Source organism: Pongo abelii, chromosome 2 (assembly GCF_028885655.2).
Source record: "Pongo abelii isolate AG06213 chromosome 2, NHGRI_mPonAbe1-v2.0_pri, whole genome shotgun sequence".
Lineage (NCBI taxonomy): Eukaryota > Metazoa > Chordata > Mammalia > Primates > Hominidae > Pongo > Pongo abelii.
In genome coordinates, this window is record NC_085928.1 from 59,747,990 (window position 1) to 59,768,330 (window position 20,341).

Below are 20,341 nucleotides of genomic sequence, written 5' to 3' on the forward strand. Positions count from 1 at the left end.
TCATTTTTGTGTAATTGGGAAATATAATTTGAAGAATTAAATAATCTTTTTATGTAAGACACTATATTCAGGCAGCACCTAATTATTTGAATGTTTCATATTTCATATTTAGGTATGATATGTTTAGTACGGGTATGGGATCACTTATCCTATGTGGCAGTGGAACTTTTGATGTGTCTCAATCATAATAAGCTATATTAGTCTTCAGTCAGAAAAAAAGTCTCCATGTCTATATGGCTTAAAACAATTAAAGTTTATTTTCACTCATGCTACATGTTTATAGTTATTGGCTGGCAGCCTTCTTCTAAATGTCTTCTGTCTGGGACACTGTCTGGCAGAGCCTCACAGCAATATTCCTCAATGTCTAATGTGCACATAAATCACTTGTTAAAATTCATATATTGGTTCACCTTTGTGGAGGTACCTGAAATACTGGATGACATCTGGGCCTAGAACAAAAACAGATTTGGAAAGTATGAGCCATTGCTGAAAACCTCCGACTTCTAAGAACCCTTGAATTCCTGCCATAGTGAACTTAACTTCAGATTAATCCCCTCTCATACTTTTCCCAACATTTCAATAATAAAAGAAACAGTCCTCCAGTGCACCCTTTTTCCCCTCAGCAATTAATACCCTATTCAATAGTGAAAGTTTCCCTTACAACAGAAAAATTTGATTATGGCTTCTAATACAAACTTTGCTCTTACTTTAACAGACTATTGCTCAAAGTTCTCTTTGTCTATATTCAGTATTCTTCATCTTCAGAGTGAAAGTTATAAAGAAATCTAAAATGTTTTAGCTCCATTAAATAATCTGGCACACCCATGCTAACGAAATAACAATAACATAAAGATGCATCGTTGTATCTACACATCAGCTTGCAAATTACTCAGGTTAAACACACTGGCTTTCTCTGCATTTGAATATGTGGTCTCATCTACTACTCATATTAACTTCAGCTCACTGCTCATACATGTTAATCATCCAATCCCCTTGAACTGTCAACCTCCTTCTGACTGTTTTTTTAACCAGTCAAGACCTGATATTTGTTAAGACGCAGTTTCCAGGCTGGGTGAGGTGGCTCACACCTGTATTCCCAGCACTTTGGGAGGCCGAGGCAGACAGATCACGAGGTCAGGAGATTGAGACCATCCTGGCTAACATGGTGAAACCTCATCTCTACTAAAAATACAAAAAAAAATTAGCCAGGCATGGTGGCACGCACCTGTAGTCCCAGCTACTCAGGAGGCTGAGGCAGGAGAATCACTTGAACCCGGGAGGTGAGGTTGCAGTGAGCTGAGATCGCACCACTGCACTACAGCCTGGGCAACAGAGCAAGACAAAAAAAAAAAAAAAAGATGCAGTTCCCATATGTACCCAACAATGGAAAACTACAGGCAATGGTAACTCTATCTGGAACATTGTTCTGGCCTTAATTACTCTCTTAATGTAAGAAAGAACATAACGTTTGTATCTTGTGATTTCCTTGTACTTCTCAGTACTACCAAATCCACGAAACATATGAAGGGCAATAGATTATTTAAGAATATGGACAAAAGACCCTCATGAATTGGCTAAAATAGTGTAAGGCATACATCATATGAAACAGTTGTAAACAGAAGGAAAATGAAAAAAAAAAAGTATATTCGGCCAGGCTCAGTGGTTCACACCTGTAATCCTAGAACTTTGAGAGGTCGAGGAGGGCAGATCACCTGAGATCAGGAGTTTGAGACCAGCCTGGCCAACATGGCGAAACCCCGTTTCTACTAAAAATACAAAACTTAGCCAGGCATGGTGGTATGTGTCTGTAATCTCACCTACTCGGGAGGCTGAGGCAGGAGAATCATTTGAACCCAGGAGGCAGAGTTTGCAGTGAGCCGAGATCATGCCACTGCACTTCAGCCTGGGTGACAGAGCGAGACTCCATATCAAAAAAAAAAAAAAAAAAAAAAAAGAAAAGAAAAAATATATATCCACTATCTCTGTGAATGACATGCCTCTGCCACTTACCTGAAAACTGAACATATAATCTGATATCAATTAGCATTACAGGTCATCCAGCTATCTAAAACAAATTTCCAACCTTCTGTGCATGTATTTCCTCTTTCTCCATTCCCTACCCTAATGAGATAAGGCATTTTTGAATAATATTGTAAACATCATGGATAGCTTGTAATAGGAAAAAGTTTGTACATTGTAAGATAATTAATTGGAGAAGATGACAAGACTAGGGTCAAATCCAGGATTTGATTTCAAGGGACTGATAGTTACAGGAAGCATATAACCTAAGAAATGTGCCCTAATAGCCTATGTTATCTGAAAAGATGAAAATACTCATTGAGTGACAAACAAATTCTGCATATTTTACTACTTAATAAAATGGTTTCTTGGCCCTATTTTTGATTTCTCTTTTTCCTATAATCCTGATCAGTATATCACATCCTCTGAATGAGCTCCTCAATCTTCATTGGGGTATCAGTATGGGTAGCTGTGGAGCCAGAAAACCATGTGTGTGACATCATTATGGTGGCAATATGTACCTTATCATTTTATTTTGTGGGGAAGTTATTATATTCAGCCTTAGCAAGAAGCAATAAATGCTCTAGAGTCAATTGATAATGGAGGTTCAGATCTTGGGAGAAAGGTCAGAACAGAGTTTATAAAATTTGGAGTCATTCCCATAGAGGTAGTAGTTAAAAAGATAGAACAGAGCAAATAAACTGTAGACAGCAAAGGGTCATGGAGTGACTCCTTGGATAACACCTGAGTTAGTAGAGGAAAGGAGAAATGCAATTCAGCAGTAGAGACACTAGGAAAAAAAATAAGTCAAGAATAGAAAAATTGCAATTTAATGGGCTGAGGAATTAGAAAATTGATTTCATAATGTAGCCATCAATCGTGATGAATGATACAGAGAATTCAAGATAAGGTAACTTTATATCTTATTTATTTTGGATTTTGATTTCTAATAAGAAAGGGTCAGTTACTATGCAAGCTCTGCAATTAGACAACCCGGATTCCAGCCCACGTTCTGACACTTGCTAGCTCTGTTGTGCCCTTGGGTGATAGTTTCTAAGTTTTCTACACTTCTAAATTCTTACCTGTATGTAGGTAAAATTAGATAATCCATGTGAAGGCTTTAGGTGTTATGTGGCATAAAAAGCCCTCAATAAATATTAGTTTAAAAATAATGACATGATTATATTTGTAAGAGCAGTTGTGAAGAATGGTGAAAATCCATCCAGTTTGCAGCACAGTTAGAATTTCAGTGTAGTTACGTACACTACCATGTACTATGGTAAGTGGACACTACTTGTCTAACTGCAGTAGTAGAGTGGTACATCTATCACCTTCGATGAGCTGACAATTTGTGCCGTTTTTATTACTAGTTTTTAGAATAAGTCTCTCTTGAACATATTTTCAGTAGATTGAAAGGAAGAAGTAAAGAAAAAATTATTTACAAAGACAAAACCATACATGATAAGATGAATCAGAACCTCAGTGGGAATATTAGCTTTGGTAAGTGAGACTAATAGATATTCATCTGAACCCAGGGTGTAGGGGAGGAGTAAAGAAACAGGTATATTGATATTAGAAAATGGAGTTTGTTTTTTTTTCAAATATCCTCAGTCTGAAAACATAATAAGAAAGGTCAGCTATAGAGATTAAGAGTAGTAGAGATGAGGTTTCATACTAAGAAAGCAGAAAAAGGTTGGGATAACACCAAATAGAATATTAGAAAGTGTCATTTAATAATGACTAAAAAAAAAAATTCCAGGATTAGGAAGATAACATAGGGAGGGTAAAGATCTATAATATGCTTTCATCTAAATCACAGGACTTGGATGTAATTTTGCAAGCATTAAACAGTAAACAAAAATAAAGTTAATAACAAAAAATTAAAATTGAGAATGATCAATCTCAGAGTACTATAAAAAATATATTGAAGGAATGATCTTGAAACAAGAAGACTACTAAAATAGCCATCTTCCATGAAAGAACTCAGCGTGCAAGGCAATGGGAGTGAAAATGGGGGCAAGAGGGATGGAATGAATGGCAGATGCATATTCTTCTGGTTGAATGTAGTCATTTAGCTCTAAAACCTATCATAATAAAAATGTAACTGTCTGATATTTTCTACTTGCTAACAAATAATTATATCATAAAGTATGTCATGTATTTGAAACAATTAATTTTCAAATCAAATTAAAATATTATGGGTAAACTTTCTTCAACCAAGCAACTGACTGCAGTATGAGGAACCACAGATTTACTACACTGAAGATACAATTGATTAGCATGGTTTGAGGCAACGGAATCAGAAGTTTGGCTTATTTAATGAGGACCACAGTCTATCATGTTTTCACAATTACACTAACTCAACTGTTAACTTTCTTCAAATACAAAGCATATTTAAAAATATTTCTATATTATATATAATTGTATATAGAAATATATATATGTATATATAGCTTCTAAAAGTCTCTTGAGTGTGTGTTTGCAAAATTCTCATGAACTCACTGCTTCGTTTGAGTGTTTGTTTTGTTTTGTTTTGTTTTGTTTTTAAGTTTGGGGCTAGTCCTTGGAATCAAACTCACAGACCAATATAGTCATTTAAACTTTGTTCTAAAATGAATGAAATGAAAATACTGTTTGTGGAAGAAAACCATGTTTTTTTGTGTGTGGAGTTTTGTTTGTTTGTTTGTTTTTTGGTTTTTGGTTTTTTTGGTTGTTTTTTGTTTTTTACGTAGAGGAAAAAGCAGCAGAAAATTCTTCCCCAGAGAAAAACATTCCTTGTTGATTTATGTCTGCAATAGGAGAATAACGTAACAGATGTATACTGCCTGGAATAAAGTATATTCAACACATAAATTTAAATCACATACAACTTATGTTTTATCGTACAGTTGTGAATTGTGCTTTTTTGTTTCTATATGTAATTAGAAAGTAGAACAGATGTGAAGGTTAATTTTAATTTAGTGCGTCCATTACAAAGAAATATATATACTGCCTAGGGAAAGGAGGAATTTTGTTTCTTGTATAAATGTTCAGCTCTAGTTAGATATAAGAGCAGAGAAGTGGACTTTAGGACTCACTATTAGGAAACATACATAGTAAGACGAGTCACAAATATTGTAATAGTAATTTATGAAGCATACTTTGTATTATGTGGTAGATGGGGAAGTTGGAGTTTTCTGCTTTGAGATTTAGAGAGGTAAAGTACTCATTAAAGTAATACATTATTTCATAAGATATTTCTGCTTTGGGCTGGTTTATTGTGTGCACCTGCTCTTCGGAAAACATCTTTCTCCTCCTCAATCCCAATAATAGGATTAGAGGGTACAGCAAGCTCTCAGACAGGCTTTCTCTCCTTCCAACTGTGTATATTTTGGCTAGGGCTATTGCCAAGTGTCTGCTGCCTTGTAGGTTGGCTATGTCTTTGATACTAGAAAAAGTAGATAAAATAAATCAAGCCATGGTAAAAAGGCCCTAGAGCAGACTGTGGTAATAATTGTCAACTTTATATTTGCCTCTCACTGGATAAAATAGGCCTCTGTGTTTTTCCTACCATTAATTTAATTCATACACACCAAATTTTATGTTTTCAATTTGCATTGGAAGACAAAAATAGGATTGATGATGATCTGCCAGTTTTACCCTGAGGTTTAGAATAATACTCTGCACTAGATGAGGAAATGGCCAACTAAAAATATTTTGCACAAGATCATTTTGCCTTCAGCTTTTCGAAAGTGGAATTTAGGAAAGCTCTGTCTTAGGTGCCAAATTCTAGCTGCACATGCCATATTTGAACTTTGGATCTACTTTCCATATGAAAGAAGTTTTAATTTCAGAAAGAAAATTTCTTTAAAAAACCTCCTTATATTCTAAAAACCAGAAGTCAGGAATATAAAAACATTTGCTCCACAGCATTTTCTAAGAAAACAAGTATTTGGCATTAACTGACAATGATAAAGGAAAGAAAACTTTTAAAATTATTCCAATCATGGTCAAAATATGCAATGCATTCTTGGAGTTCAATGTTTCTTAATATTAAAGATCTATAATAAGACCAGTAAATAGAATTGTGCACAAAATACATAAAGAAAAGTAAAATATGAAATCCATGGTGATAAATTATTCCTAAAATACCTGAACCGGACTGACAAGATGAAGGTAAAACTTGTCATTTGTGACATGCTTTTTGATGCCATTGAGAAAAGATATTTTCAAAGACATCAGTTATCGTCTAAACACACGAAATGTACAATAGCACTTCACTTCCTCATGTTTTTATGTATAATATGGATAGTAATACCAATTTCACCATATTATTGTTAGAGTTCAATAAAATGTTGTATTAAACAGTATTGCTCTGTGACAGGGTAGCCATTCAAGACTGAACCTTCACTACATAGCTCCCCTTTGCACATTGACACTTATTTTGTTTCAAATCCAGGCCTCAGCAACAGAAGCTACTATTATTTGTAATGAATCATCTGGATCAATACATATACAAATATTTAAACTTGTCATCCAAGATTCACCTTTAACTTTGTCCTCAAGTTCTATCTCACTGCCTAATGTTTCCAAAAGCAAGAAAAATCGTCCAATATCTGCAATAATTTTCTCTGCTTCCATCAGCAATGTGAATCACAGCTTTCATTATTATTTGTTCTAAACTCTTGGACCTAAATAACCTTCATGCTAACATTTGTTGTTTGATCGTCAATTACCAGAGTGTATATTATATGGAGATAGAATTAGATAAGTACAGGTGCAGTTTCTTATTTAAAGCTCTGTGGGATTTTTCTTTAGTGAAACCATAGCAAATGGTAATAGCTCCAAATAGATGTTATTTGCTAACCTACAAGAGAACAAAGTAAGTTTTAGCAGCAGGTGATGGTCACAGTGTTCCAAGGAGGACCACATGAGCTATGGATGAAGGATTGAGCCTGGATAATCTTGCCTTTGTGACGCTGCCCAGTTCTGTAAATGACTTTCTCACTTCATTCAACCCCCTCCAACCAGTCATTGGCCAGCCTATTCTGTTTAAATTATCCTGTCTCAGCTTCTGGTCTAATCAGAATGGTAGTCAGCACTGCTCAACTCATTGTTCCTGCAGTGTTGAGCTCCACAGGAGCCAAAACTTAATGTACCTACATAATAGATGACTGAATTGGAAATAAAAATAAGCTATTTGTTTGAAATTTACCTCCCATTTATTATATACTTGCATAGGAGGTCTCCTAAGAGTCTGTAGGGGAGCCTTGTCTGGAAACGTTATATAATATATGTTTATGTGCTGAGAGCAGAATACACATGTGATTACAATACTGTTTCATAGCACTGATTTCTTTTCTTTTCTTTTTTAATTTTTTTTGGAATATGTCCTTGAGAAAATTGGAATGCAAGTTCTATCACCAAACATATGCCTAAATAACATTCTAGCCTTGAGACAAAGAGTTCCATAGATGCATATACACATAGATATAAATCACAGATTATAATTGCAATTTCTGTCATTAGAGGGTTTCAAATGTTCTTCAGCTTTGTGGTGTGCATATGATGGTCTTACCAAAATAAATGATTTCTCTATGCGTACTGTGAGCTCTGTCAAGATTGAGAGCCCATTGTCTAATAATTTAGAACATTACAAAGGTTTGTTTTCTGTATCTGAAAGAGATATTACTTCAAGCATAAATGCTGTTAGTGGGAGGAAGAAAATTTATCCATATTTCTCCCTATGTATCATTGAAAATGTACACGTATACATTTTACATTACAGGTCCCTCCAGTTGAACACCAGAAAGCTATGAGCTAGTATAATTTGCCAGCTCTGGAGAGGACTGTCACTTACAATTTGTGACTCTTAAATGGAAATTAAGGATGATATACAGAAGTTTATGGAATGAGTTGCCTTTGTGGGAAGAGGGTTAACATTAGTAGCCTGACAAGATTCAGGTGTTTCCTTAAAAGTCTTTTCAGCACAAAACCTTTATTATAGAAGCCTGTGTGTGAAAACTTGTGAACGCATCTAAACCATGCATTTTTTTTATTTTTTTGGTCAAAGTGTTAATAAAAAGCTTTATTCATTTCCAGGATTTCAGATGTTAGTATAAATCCTCTCTATATATACTAGAGATTAAGTTAGGTTATTCCACAACTTAAACAAAGGAAACAACAAAAAAAACATTGTGGTCGAAACTGAGTTAGGAAAGTCCACTGCTTTTAGCTATCTACAGCAAATCATAAAAATGGAGTGACTAACTCATTCCACTTTTCCTGGGACTGCCCGGGTTTTAAACCTAAAAGTTCCATATTCAGGAAACCTCTTTATTACTGGGAAAATTGAAATGGTGGTTGCCTTGGATGGTGACAACTAGAAAATGACAATGGCTCTTAATTAGAAACTTCTTATATCTAAAAATGGGGTGGTAGGAAGTAAACACATTTTATCTCCCTACCACAGACCACAAAGATACACATGCAAACATGCATGTACAAATGACTGGGTAAGATCAACAAAGAGTAACCGAGAGTTAGAAACTAGAAGTGAGTGATAAACACATTTTAAATGCAAAACGAAGTTTAAAAACAAATCAGTAGTATTAACCTTAGCTATGCTAATTATGAATCTCAATTCTCACAGATAGATGAAGTGTCTTCAGCATACTCTGGTGGTTAAGAGCATAATCTTTGAAGTTGGGTGACTTATCAAACATGAATGAAGATGTATCTCTTTTTATGAGTTAATACATATAAAGCACCCAGAATATAATGCGTGTTACTGCTATTCCTTCATCTTCAGTTTGTCATTTGATATGAGTGATGGTATATTTGCTGTTGGCTTTCTTTACAATTGCAAATTTGTCTCTTGAAACTGAGATGGCATCAAGCAATAAGCAAAATTAAAATGAGATGTCATATATTTAGATATTAATATTCACAACTTTTTTTCATATTATTTTAATCTTGATTCACATTTTCGCTGTTCTCAGATACATTTATACAGGTTCTTGTAGATATTTCACTTTGAGTTAACAGTTATATAGATGAACCATATTTGTATGACCACAAATGCAACACTAGTTGTCCTCTTTGTAAAACACCATTACATTATTAAAACGTTTGATAAAAATAATAAACATAAAAACATTTATTTTGCATTAATTGTATTAATCACTCTTTGGTTATAGGTATGCATCCCCAAGTATCATATTGGGACAGTCCGTGGAAAAATAAAAATTAAATTAACAACATTGGTTCAGCATTTAATTGCAGCTTTGCCAACTTTATATACAAATTTGTGTCTCTTGAATAAAATTCAATGAAAATATTGTGCAAGTCGATGCTGCTTTAAAAGCATCAACTGTAAATTTTAATTTACAGACAAGCTGAAGGATACACATAGTAAAGAATGGTGAGTAAATTGGAATTGGGATGTATTAATGAATTGTAGTGCATTAATAAAGCTTATATTTTCATTTTTAACCTATGAATAATAGCAAATAAAATATTTTAGAATCAGATTTATTCATTACACCAAATAAAATTTTAAAAATATCAGGGTCATAAATTACAAATACACAGGCATCTGCTTTTGCCTTTCCTTATCTCTGTCACTTCAATCAATATTGTGGTTTATGAAAGAAAGGAGAATAGCAATATAAGGAAAAAATAGTTTGCTTTATAGATAGGATTAAAAATAAAATTGATTAGATGTGTATTTGAAGGGATATTTCTGTTTTCCTTCCTACTGCATCAAATATTTACAAGAATCTATTTTGAGTTATTGGGGAATCTTCTATCATATTAACTCAACAAAGCAGATTTTTAAATAAAAATCTTATACCTCTATTATTAGTGCATAATTCAGTTGAGGTTATGTTTTTATTCATAAGTTATTGCAAGTTTCATGGACATTTACGTATATATATGCATTTAATTGTAATAATGTTCATTAATGGCTTCAAAAATTATTGTGTCCATAATTAATTAGCTACAGTTGAAAACATTCAAATTAAAGCCTGCTAAAGCTTATAAAAAATACACACATTTTATATAGCTAAAGAAAATATCTTTCCCATATAAACAAAAAATGTGAATTTATAAAAGATGCTAATGAAGACAGCACTATGAAATTAAACTTAGGGTGTGTTTTTTTCTTTAACTTCCTAGAGAAATGACAAACTGATATAGACTGATAGCTCCTTCCATTATAATTTACTCTGTAGAAACGATGAAAAAAATTACTAAACATGAAGCCAAGGAATTAAAAATAACTGTTAGAAGTACTTGTAGAGGACGGGCACAGTGGCTCATGCTTGTAATCCCAGCATTTTGGGAGGCAGAGACAGAAATTACTTGAGCCCACGAGTTTGAGACGAACCTGGGAAAATACAGCTAGACCCTATCTTATTTCAAATTTCAAAAATTAGGCCAGGCACGGTGGCTCCCATCTGTAATCCCTGCACTTTGGGAGCCTGAGGTAGGCATATCACGTGAGTCCAGGAGTTTGAGACCAGCCTGAATAACATAGAGAAACCCCGTTTCAATTAAACAAACAAAAAAACAAACAAAAAGTACTTGTAGATACTCAGTTTTTTTGAACTGAGGTAGAAGTAGGATACATTTCAGCAGCTAGGGATGTTGGTGGTAGGTTTATCAGAGGAATGATATATTGGAAAGCAGATTAAATTCCTGCTCTTGAAAGGAACATTGTATTCCCCACTTCCATTGTGAGTTGAAAATAAGCAGCAATAGTCCATCCCATGGGGAACAGGTTGTATGATACAAAAGGAGTACTAAGCCCAGCTATGGAAAATAACTGATGAAAACTGCTATAGGAAATCAATTACCCAATACTCTATCCTCTTTTGAATATTCGAATTTTGATGATTACAAGCTAAGGAGTATATCTTTTTCTAGCAATATTTGTTTCCGAAAGTTTAAATGAGATTTTCTAATTAGAGAAGTTGTTTGAGGCAGTGGTAGTAAACTGAGCTGCACATCAGTCCATCTGTAATACCTAGAATCTATCGACAGTCCTAACGTCTTATAGCACCAAGAGAGACAAAACTGGAGCCTGAAGGTCAGCTTTTCCTACAGTATCCAAGCAGAAACAAGGTTGCCAAAACCTCCAGAAAACATGAAATTGTAGATAAAAAATAATTAGACATCTGTAATGACAAAAGACCACTATAAAAATAAGCAGCAAACACAGCAATAGAGAAGCAATGAAGCAGTGGAACATAGATATCAAGGAGAACATATATATTTCATATATGTTTTATGTGCTATACATAAATATATATAAATTATACATGTATATATAAAAAAGGAAATACATTTATTTTGTAAATTAAATAAAATAAAGTCCAAAGTTGTGAGAAGGAGCACATAGAAGATGTTAGAAGGAGAACAAGAAGATTAGAGCCAATGGGAAAATTAAAATTATAGTCTAAAAGAGCATATTGAATAACTCTTCCAGGAGATGACAAGTTAGAATAAAAAAATGAAAATTAAATTAAATAGTTAAGAATGATAAAAATAGGAGAAATATAATCATATAAATAATTGAAGTTTCTACAGAAAAAAATGTGTATTGAAAATGTTTGCAAAATTAATGAAAATATTTTTAGAATGAAAACAATATAAAAACATAAGATAGACTGCTCAATAAATGCCAAATAAGATAAAAAATGAAAGATATACTAAGATATATTATATTAAATTTTTAGAAATTGAGAGATAAATGATTTTAAAACCTTTCAGAGAAAGACTACCACAAGTAACAAAAATTTAGAATGATAATACAGCCCTATACAGCAATCATAGAGCGATCATAAAAATGTTTTCAAAGTATAAACAGAAACATTTGAATACTAATTCTGCAAAATTGTTGTCTATATATATGTGTGTTTCAAATATTTAGACATTAAAGACTTCAGAAGTTTTTTCACTATAAGGTCATTTAAAAAACTTGCTGCAAGGAAGAACTGAAATAACAATAAAAAATAATTTCTTCCAGATAAAGGGGTATTACAATCTGAAATAACATATAAATCTTTGCCTCTCTAAAATAAGAAAACTAAATACTTTGACCTTATAAAAATATGCAATAACAAGTAATCTGTGGAATATCTTTACCTAATGAAAAAGTTAACTAAGTTAGTTTTTTCTTAGATTTAGATTTCTTAGGTTTATTTTTTATAGAAACTGGTCTAAATATCAGTTTCTAGAAAATGCAAGGAAGAGCAAGACAAATAATATTATGTCATAAAGAAGTACTCAACTTTCAGCAACCTAGCCCAACTAGAAACAAACTGACAAGATCTGCCTGGCTGAACTGGCATATTCAGCATCCTTGTCTTGACTAAATCGTAAAGGTCTATCACCACCAAAAAACTTACAAAGGCAAGAAGATGTGCATTTTTCTTCACGTGCACACACCAATGCAAGGACACAAGAATTACAAAGAATTAGGAAATATGAAACCATCAGAAGTGCTAGTAAATCAATAATGGATATGGAGGAAATGGAGATCTATGAAATGACTGACAAAAAATTCATTTTGGAAAAATAATTTTGAAGAACTTCAGGGAACTCCAAGAAAATATGAATAGGAAATTAAGTAAAAATTGAAAAAAGGCCATGAACAAAATAAAAAGTTTAACAAATTAAACAGTAAAAAATAGAAATACTAGAGATAAAGAATACAAGTACTAAACTGAAAAAATCAATAGAAAGCTCACATAACAGATTAGGTCAAGTAAAAGAAAGAATCAATAAGTTCAATTTTGTACAACCATTATGGAAAAGTGTATGGAAATTTCTGAAAAAATTAAAACTAGAACTGCTCAATTATTTAGCAATTATGTAGCCAATTATTGGCTACATATCCAACGAAAATAGAATCAGTATGTCAAAGAATATCAACATTTCCATGTTTATTTCAGCATTATTTATTATAGCAAAGATAGGAAATCAATCTAAGTGTTTCATCAATGAATAACTGGATAAGAAAACCTAGTATATATGCCAAATAAAATAATATTCAGCTATAAAAAAGAAGAAAATCCTGACATTGGAGACAACATGGATGAACTTGGAGAACATTATGCCAAGTAAAATAAGCCAGGCACAGGAAATCAAATACCACAGGGTCTCACTTATATGTGAAATCTAAAAAAGTTGATCTTCTAAAAGTAGAGAGTAAAATAGTGGTTACTAGTGGGGTGGTTGGTGGGAGGTTGGGACATATTTTTCAAAGAATATAAAATTTTAGTTAGGTATGTGGAATAAGTTTAAGAAATCTATTATATAATATGGTGACTAGACTTAAAAGAATTTCGAGGGAAGATTTAGAGAAAAGGGTCCAGAAAGCATTTTTAAGAAAATGATGGCTAAACATTTTCCAAATCTGGGGAAATATGACAACATCCAGGTACAGGAAGCTAAGGGGTTTCCAATCAAATTCAACTCAAAATGGGGTTCCCCATATAATGTGTTTACATTATAATCAAACTACCAAAAATTAAAGCCAAAGAAAGAATTCTAAAAGCAGCTAGAAACATGAAACCTATCCCATTCAAAGTAGTTCCAATACAGATATTAGTAGATTTTTCAGCAGAAAGCTGTAGGCCAGGAGACAGTAGGACACTATATTCAAAGTGCTTAGGGTGCCGTGCTGTTGGGCTTCCCAGCCTTCAGAACCATGAGGCAAATAATATTTTATTTTAAAAAAACATAGATTACCCAGTCTGTGGTATTCTGTTTTAGAAACAGAAAATGGACTAACACATAGGAAAAAAAATGTTTATGGCCTTGGTCTAGGCAATAATTTTTTAGATACATTCCTGGAAGCACAGGCAACAAAAGCAAAAATAGGTAAATTCAATAAAAACTGTGATGTGTTTATCAAAATGTTGAGAGTTCCAATATATCTATTAGAGAACAGAAAGAAAGAAAGTACAGACTAGACACTCAACTTGAATACAGAGGATACAAAGATAAAGAGCAAGGGAGCACTCTCCAAAAAAAAATACATAAATAAAGAATGAAAGTAATGACAGAGATTAATGATATAAAGAAAAGCAATAATAAATAACAAATATACTCCTAAATTTTCGGTTATTTGAAATATTATTAATATTATTATCAGAGATTGATAAGTGAATACAGTAGTGGAGATAAAAATTAACAAAATGTGAAGTAAAAAACTGAAATTACTTTGATACCAAATATAAATAAAATAATAAAACATTAAAAGCCGCTATAAAGTATAAAATTCTTATAAAAGTGCATCTATTAGTCAAGGTTCTCTAAAGAGACAGAACGAAAATGATAGATAGATGAATACATAGATAAATAGATATAGATAGATAGATAGATGTATGTGAGGGTATTTATTAAGGGAACTGGCTCATCAATTGTGGAGGCTGAGAAGTTTCACAGTAGACTGACTGCAAGCTGGAGACCCTTAAAGGCCAGTGGCACGGCTCAGTGCAAGCTTGATGGCCTCAGAACCAGGAAAGCTGATGGTGTAACTTTCGGTTCATGGTTGAGAACCCAGGGGCTCACTGGTGTAAGTTTTGGGGTTCAAAGGCCAGGGAGCCCAGAATTGATTTGTCCAATAACAGTAGAGAGGCCGGGCACGGTGGCTCACACCTGTAATCCCAGCACTCTGGGAGGCCGAGGCGGGCGGATCACCTGAGGTCAGCAGTCTGAGACCAGCCTGCCCAACATGGTGAAACCTCGTTTCTACTGAAAATACAAAAAAATTAGCCGGGCGTGGTGGCGGGCGCCTAATCCCAGGTACTCGGGAGGCTGAGGCAGGAGAATCGCTTGAACCTGGAAGGTGGAGGTTGCAGTGAGCCGAGATCACGCCACTGCACTCCAGCCTGGGCGACAAAAGAGAAACTCCATCTCAAAACAAACAAACAAACAAACAAACAACAACAACAAAATCACAGTAGAGAAAAAGCGTATCCCGGCTCTAGAAGGCAGGTTGACACATTTATTTTTCTCTGTTTTTGTTCTTTCTGGGTCCCCAGCAGATTGTGTGGTTCCTGCCTACACTGAGGGCAGCTCTTCCCCACCTCCTCCACTCAGGCTCACTTCCTAGTCTCCTCTGGAAACACCCACACAGATACCCTCACAGACACACCCAAAAATTATGCTTTCTCAGCTTTTTAAATATTTCCTAATCCAACCAAGTTGACAACTAAAATTAATAATCACAGAATACTTTACTGAAATTGGACCATTACAAAATAGAAAATTTTATTATTTTAATAAATATTAAAGAAACAGAAATTACCTCCCTTTCCACAAGAAGAAAAGAGAAAGTCCCAGATATTTTTATAGATGAGGTATTTTGAACTTTTATGAAAGAGATTATTCTTCTCTTACACAATGGTACAGAAAATATAAATAAGAAAACTCTTTATTTCATTTTAAAATAAAATCAAACCTTCATTATACAACTAGACCAGCAGTTAAAGAGCCCATTTCAGTTATAACTAGATGTGAACATCCTCAATAAAATATTAGCTAACTGAATCCAATGACGTATTAAATGAACGCTTTATGTTTAAATTAATAGGCTAATGAGAAAGAAAATCATTTGAATTACATCAATAGAAGAATGATTAATATTTGATGGTGTTAAGCCTCAATTAGGGTTTTTAAAAGCCTTAGCAAACTAAAAATCAAAGTTAAAATCCTTATTTAAGACAGATAAAACTTTTAAAAATCTGTAGCAATGATTATCCTTAATGGAGATACTTCCTGTACAAATATTCTGTTTTCAATGTCAGGGACAAAAGAACAAAGACTATCAAAATTAATAATAGATATATGCATAAGAAGAAAATAGATAATCTATTTTTATTTAGAAATGACAAATATGTGTGTTAAAAATAGATTTTAAAATTTGCAAAATCAGAATTTTTAATATGTAATGAATTCTAGCATATTTTAAATATGAAATCAATTATAAAAATTATTATTTGTCCTAAAGATTAATACAAATAGTGTATATAATTAAACTATGAAACCAATAAGAAGAGTAAAAAGCTATAAACTATCTAAAAATAAAGCTTAAATACACAATTAAAATCAAGTTCAGAATCTATAGTAAAAATTTTTAAATTTTATCAAAAATTACACATAAAAGTTTAACAGCTAGAGAAACATTGCATGCTCTTGGATAGGAAAATTTAGTGTTGTAAATATTTCAACTGAAGTTTTCAGTAAGTTTATTGTAACTCCAATAAATATTGCAGTTAGACTTTTGTATAATTTAGTACATATATTTTGCCTTTTGCATAAAAAGATACATTTCTCCGACAACATAGGAAAAAGGTTCAAAGATGAAGACTTGCTTGTTGGATATTAAGACATAAGAGAGAGACAGCGGGAAAGATGTTTTTGGGAAACCTGTAGATTATATATAGAATAGCGACAATTAACTTTAACATGTAATATGTACAAAGATAAACTCCATGGGAATTCAAAAATTAAATGTTGAAGCTAAAATTAATCAACTTAAGATGAATTTATTAGTATGTTAATTAAGTTAATATGATAATTAAGTTAATAAGGCCAATAATAATGCATGCAACCTAGGTGTTCAAAATTTCAAAGTCAAAACCATGACTTTAGTTTAGATGAATCAGCATTGGCATGTCTGCTTGAAAGCTGGCTGAATATATATATACATACATACACACATTAATATACATATACAAACACACATATCTTCAGTGAATCTTGAAAAAATAGCAAAAATATCTAATTTGTTTTTCTAAGAATTACCATCCACTCTTTTGTACTATAAGCATCATATTGCATCAAGAAAATAATAAATTTTTTATATGTACTATATTCATTAACTACCTAAAAGAATCGAATAGCTCTAAAATATGAATTTCTAAATATTTTAAATGTATGAAATACAAATGAATAATATTCTGTTTTTAACCCAAAACTGACAACATAAAACCGAGAATTTATTCTTATGTTTTTGAGGTCACATATACTCTCTTTTATTTTTATAGTAGTAAAAACTATAACATAATTCAAACAAATCAGACTTTTAAAAGTATTGTGGTTTCCTGTATTATTTTCTCTCCAAAAATGCTATTTTGTGATTCATTTATACCAATAATATGCCTTAATTTTAAGCTGTGTTCATTTCTACTACATGTCAAAAGAGTTATGGATGGAAATGAGGCAAGAGTGAAGATTTCTTATTATCCCAGACTCCTGCCCAAGTGAACTTCTCCCCATGACATTGCCACAATGTATTTCCAGCTCCTCTTCCCACATTTCTTTCTTAATATACGTGTAGGTAGCTTCTCCAAACAATAATACAAACAGCTGTGGAATCATATTGTTGGGGTTTGATAATAACTATTTCAATTAAAAATTTTGTGACCATGGAGAAGTCATTTTAAACATTTCATGCATAGTTTTTTTTTATAAGTAAAATAAAGATAATGTCAGTTCTGATCTTAAAACAGAGTGTGTTTTAAATCAGGGGTCCCCAGTCCCTGGCCACAGACAGGTACCAGTGCGTGGCATGTTAGAAACCTGGCCACAGAGCAAGAGGTGAACTCTGCGAGCAAGCATTATTGCCCAAGCCTTGCCTCCTATCAGATCAGCAATGGCAATAGATTCTCATAGAAGCAGGAACCCTATTGTGAACTGCATACGCGAGGGATCTAGGTTGCACATTCCTTATGATAATCTAATGCCCTATGATCTGAACTGAAACAGTTTCATCCAAAAACCCATCTTAACTGCACCCCTCCCCACACCGTGGTCCGTGGAAAAACTGTCTTCCACAAAACTGGTGCCTGATGCCAGATAGGTTGGGGACCGCTGTTTTAAATGAACTCTGGTCTCTGTTCCAGAATGGTTGGGCACTGCTGTTTTAAATGAACTAATACTTACAGAGTACTAGTATTTGCATGGGACATTGCACAAACTTAGACAGTATTGACTGTTATTAAATATTTCTTCTCTCCACTGCAATAATAGTTTGCATCATCTACTTTCTAGAATGGTGGGTTTTGGCATCTGGTGAGCATAAAAATTACTGACAGAAGTGTGCTAAAAATAGATTCTTGGGTTACAAATTAAACATACTTAATCAAATCTATTTTCTCATTTATGGCTCAGTTTAATTTGTTTTTTGTTTTGTTTTTGAGATGGAGTCTTGCTCTGTCGCCCTAGCTGGAGTCCAAGTGGTACAATCTCGGCTCACTGCAACCGTTGCCTCCCAGTTTCAAGCGATTTTCCTGCCTCAGCCTCCTGGGTAGCTTGAGCTCCAGGGCACCCGCCACCACGCCTGGCGAATTTTTTTGTATTTTTAGTAGAGACGGGGTTTCACCGTGTTGGCCAGGATGGGCTCGATCTCCTGACCTCTTGATCCATCCGCCTCAGCCTTCCAAAGTGCTGGGATTACAGGCGTGAGCCACCGCGCCTGGCCCTGCTCAGTTTAATTTTTAACCAACTCCCAAAGTGATTCTTAATCACTAATGTTTAAGTGCAGCCCAAAGGGAGGCGTCTTATGCAAACAAACCACCTGTAGTCATTTATGACATTAACCCAGTGATACTGTCCCTGAAATTAGTCCCACCTGTAAGGCTCTGATCTGTATAGCCGACCTATCTTTCTGCTCTCCTGAGAAGTTTTACTTAAAGGCTTGTAACCTTGCTTCAATGCACAATGCAAAGGTAGGGGACAATATCTTTTTCAGGAAGAGAAAAAAATGCCACTACTAAAATTTTTTTTCTATTTATAATTTTATATTTCTATGTGCCGATAGTACCCTCTGTAATATGGATACACTATATTTATTTATTCTTTTTTTTCTGATTTTTTCTAAGAAGAAGTAGCTTCCATGGCTTTTGTAACCTTAAAATGAAAAGCAGCCATTCTTTTTTTTTTTTTTTTTTTTTTTTTTTTTTTGAGACGGAGTCTCGCTCTGTCGCCCAGGCTGGAGTGCGGTGGCGCCATCTCGGCTCCCTGCAAGCTCCGCCTCCCGGGTTCACGCCCTTCTCCTGCCTCAGCCTCCGGAGTAGCTGGGACTACAGGCGCCGCCACCACGCCCGGATAATTTTTTTTTTTTGTATTTTTAGTAGAGACAGGGTTTCACTATGTTAGCCGAGATGGTCTCGATCTCCTGACCTCGTGATCCACCCGTCTCGGCCTCCCAAAGTGCTGGGATTACAGGCGTGAGCCACCGCGCCTGGCAGAAAAGCAGCCACTCTTAGAGATTTGCTTAGCCTATGAAGAATTTTATAGAAGAGTGATAAATGCTAGTGTCTTTATTCTCAGTTACTTTTACAAATCACATTCCTCAAGTTGGATGCAAAACTGTGTTAGAAACTAAAGACACGTAGAATGAAATTTTTGTCCCTATTTTTAAGGGAAAATGACTCAAGCTTGTTTTTCTCCTTAGCAATTTCAGCTTGTAAAGTACTGACATAAAATCTCCTCAAACAGAACTTTAAAATCTCTCATTATTAAGACAAAAAAAGAAACTCAGAGACAATGCTCTTTCAAACTGCAACAATTTTTGCCTGAGAAGTAAAACGGTGAATATCGGTTCCGAAAGCAGTTTTTAAATAACGTCTTTGTCTTAATTTCATAATGTTTTGCAAAATACATATCAACTATGAATAAAATATAAAACATTTTTGTAGAAAATAATTCAGGGTTTTATTTGATTTATATAGATGAAATCCCAGTAAGTTACTAAATGTTTTCAGAATCATATTTCCCTTCCTTTTTAAAAATTAACATTTATTCTGAAGACTGCAATTGCTGAGGGTAGAAAATGTCAGTTTCTAAAATACTTGTGTCCTGGGCAAACATTATTAACTTTCAGAGGAAGCATGCCATCTTCGTTCTTTCACAATCCTGGTATCAGCCTGGGCTTAGTTCAAGTGGTGGGAAAGGGGATATTTGAATTGCCCGTTCTTAACAGCAGCTGAGCAAATTCATGGCACCCTTAAGACAATATGATATGTATTAATGTGAGAAGCTGGAGATTCATCCCTAGGGAGATCAGGCCAATGTGCTGCAGGAGACAACACAATACTTAACACCCTCAAGAGAGCTTTTGGAAGCCAGCAAACATAAAAGCAAAAGCAAACCCAAGAGAGCCTGCATTATCCTATTCTTGTAGAAAAAGTTAGTGCACCTGTACCTTGAATACTGCAAGCATTTCTGGTCATCACATTTAAGAATGAGTACTGGAGAAGATCCAGAGAGATAAAAGTAAACAGTGAAAGGATATATAAAGGCACTTGAACCTAGTGTTTCT

At 33.9% G+C, this 20,341-nt stretch overlaps 1 long non-coding RNA gene across 2 annotated transcripts in view; it reads right to left on the minus strand.

Moving 5' to 3' along the window:
* Positions 1 to 231: 231 nt before the first annotated feature.
* The window catches only part of LOC129058511 (uncharacterized), a 53,713-nt gene continuing 33,603 nt past the window's right edge, over positions 232 to 20,341 (minus strand). The window contains exon 6 of one of the 2 annotated variants that reach the window (XR_010139399.1): positions 232 to 449. This is a non-coding gene — a long non-coding RNA (uncharacterized LOC129058511). The remainder of the gene's footprint in view (positions 450 to 20,341) is intronic. The other variant, XR_008523657.2, reaches the window with a different exon arrangement.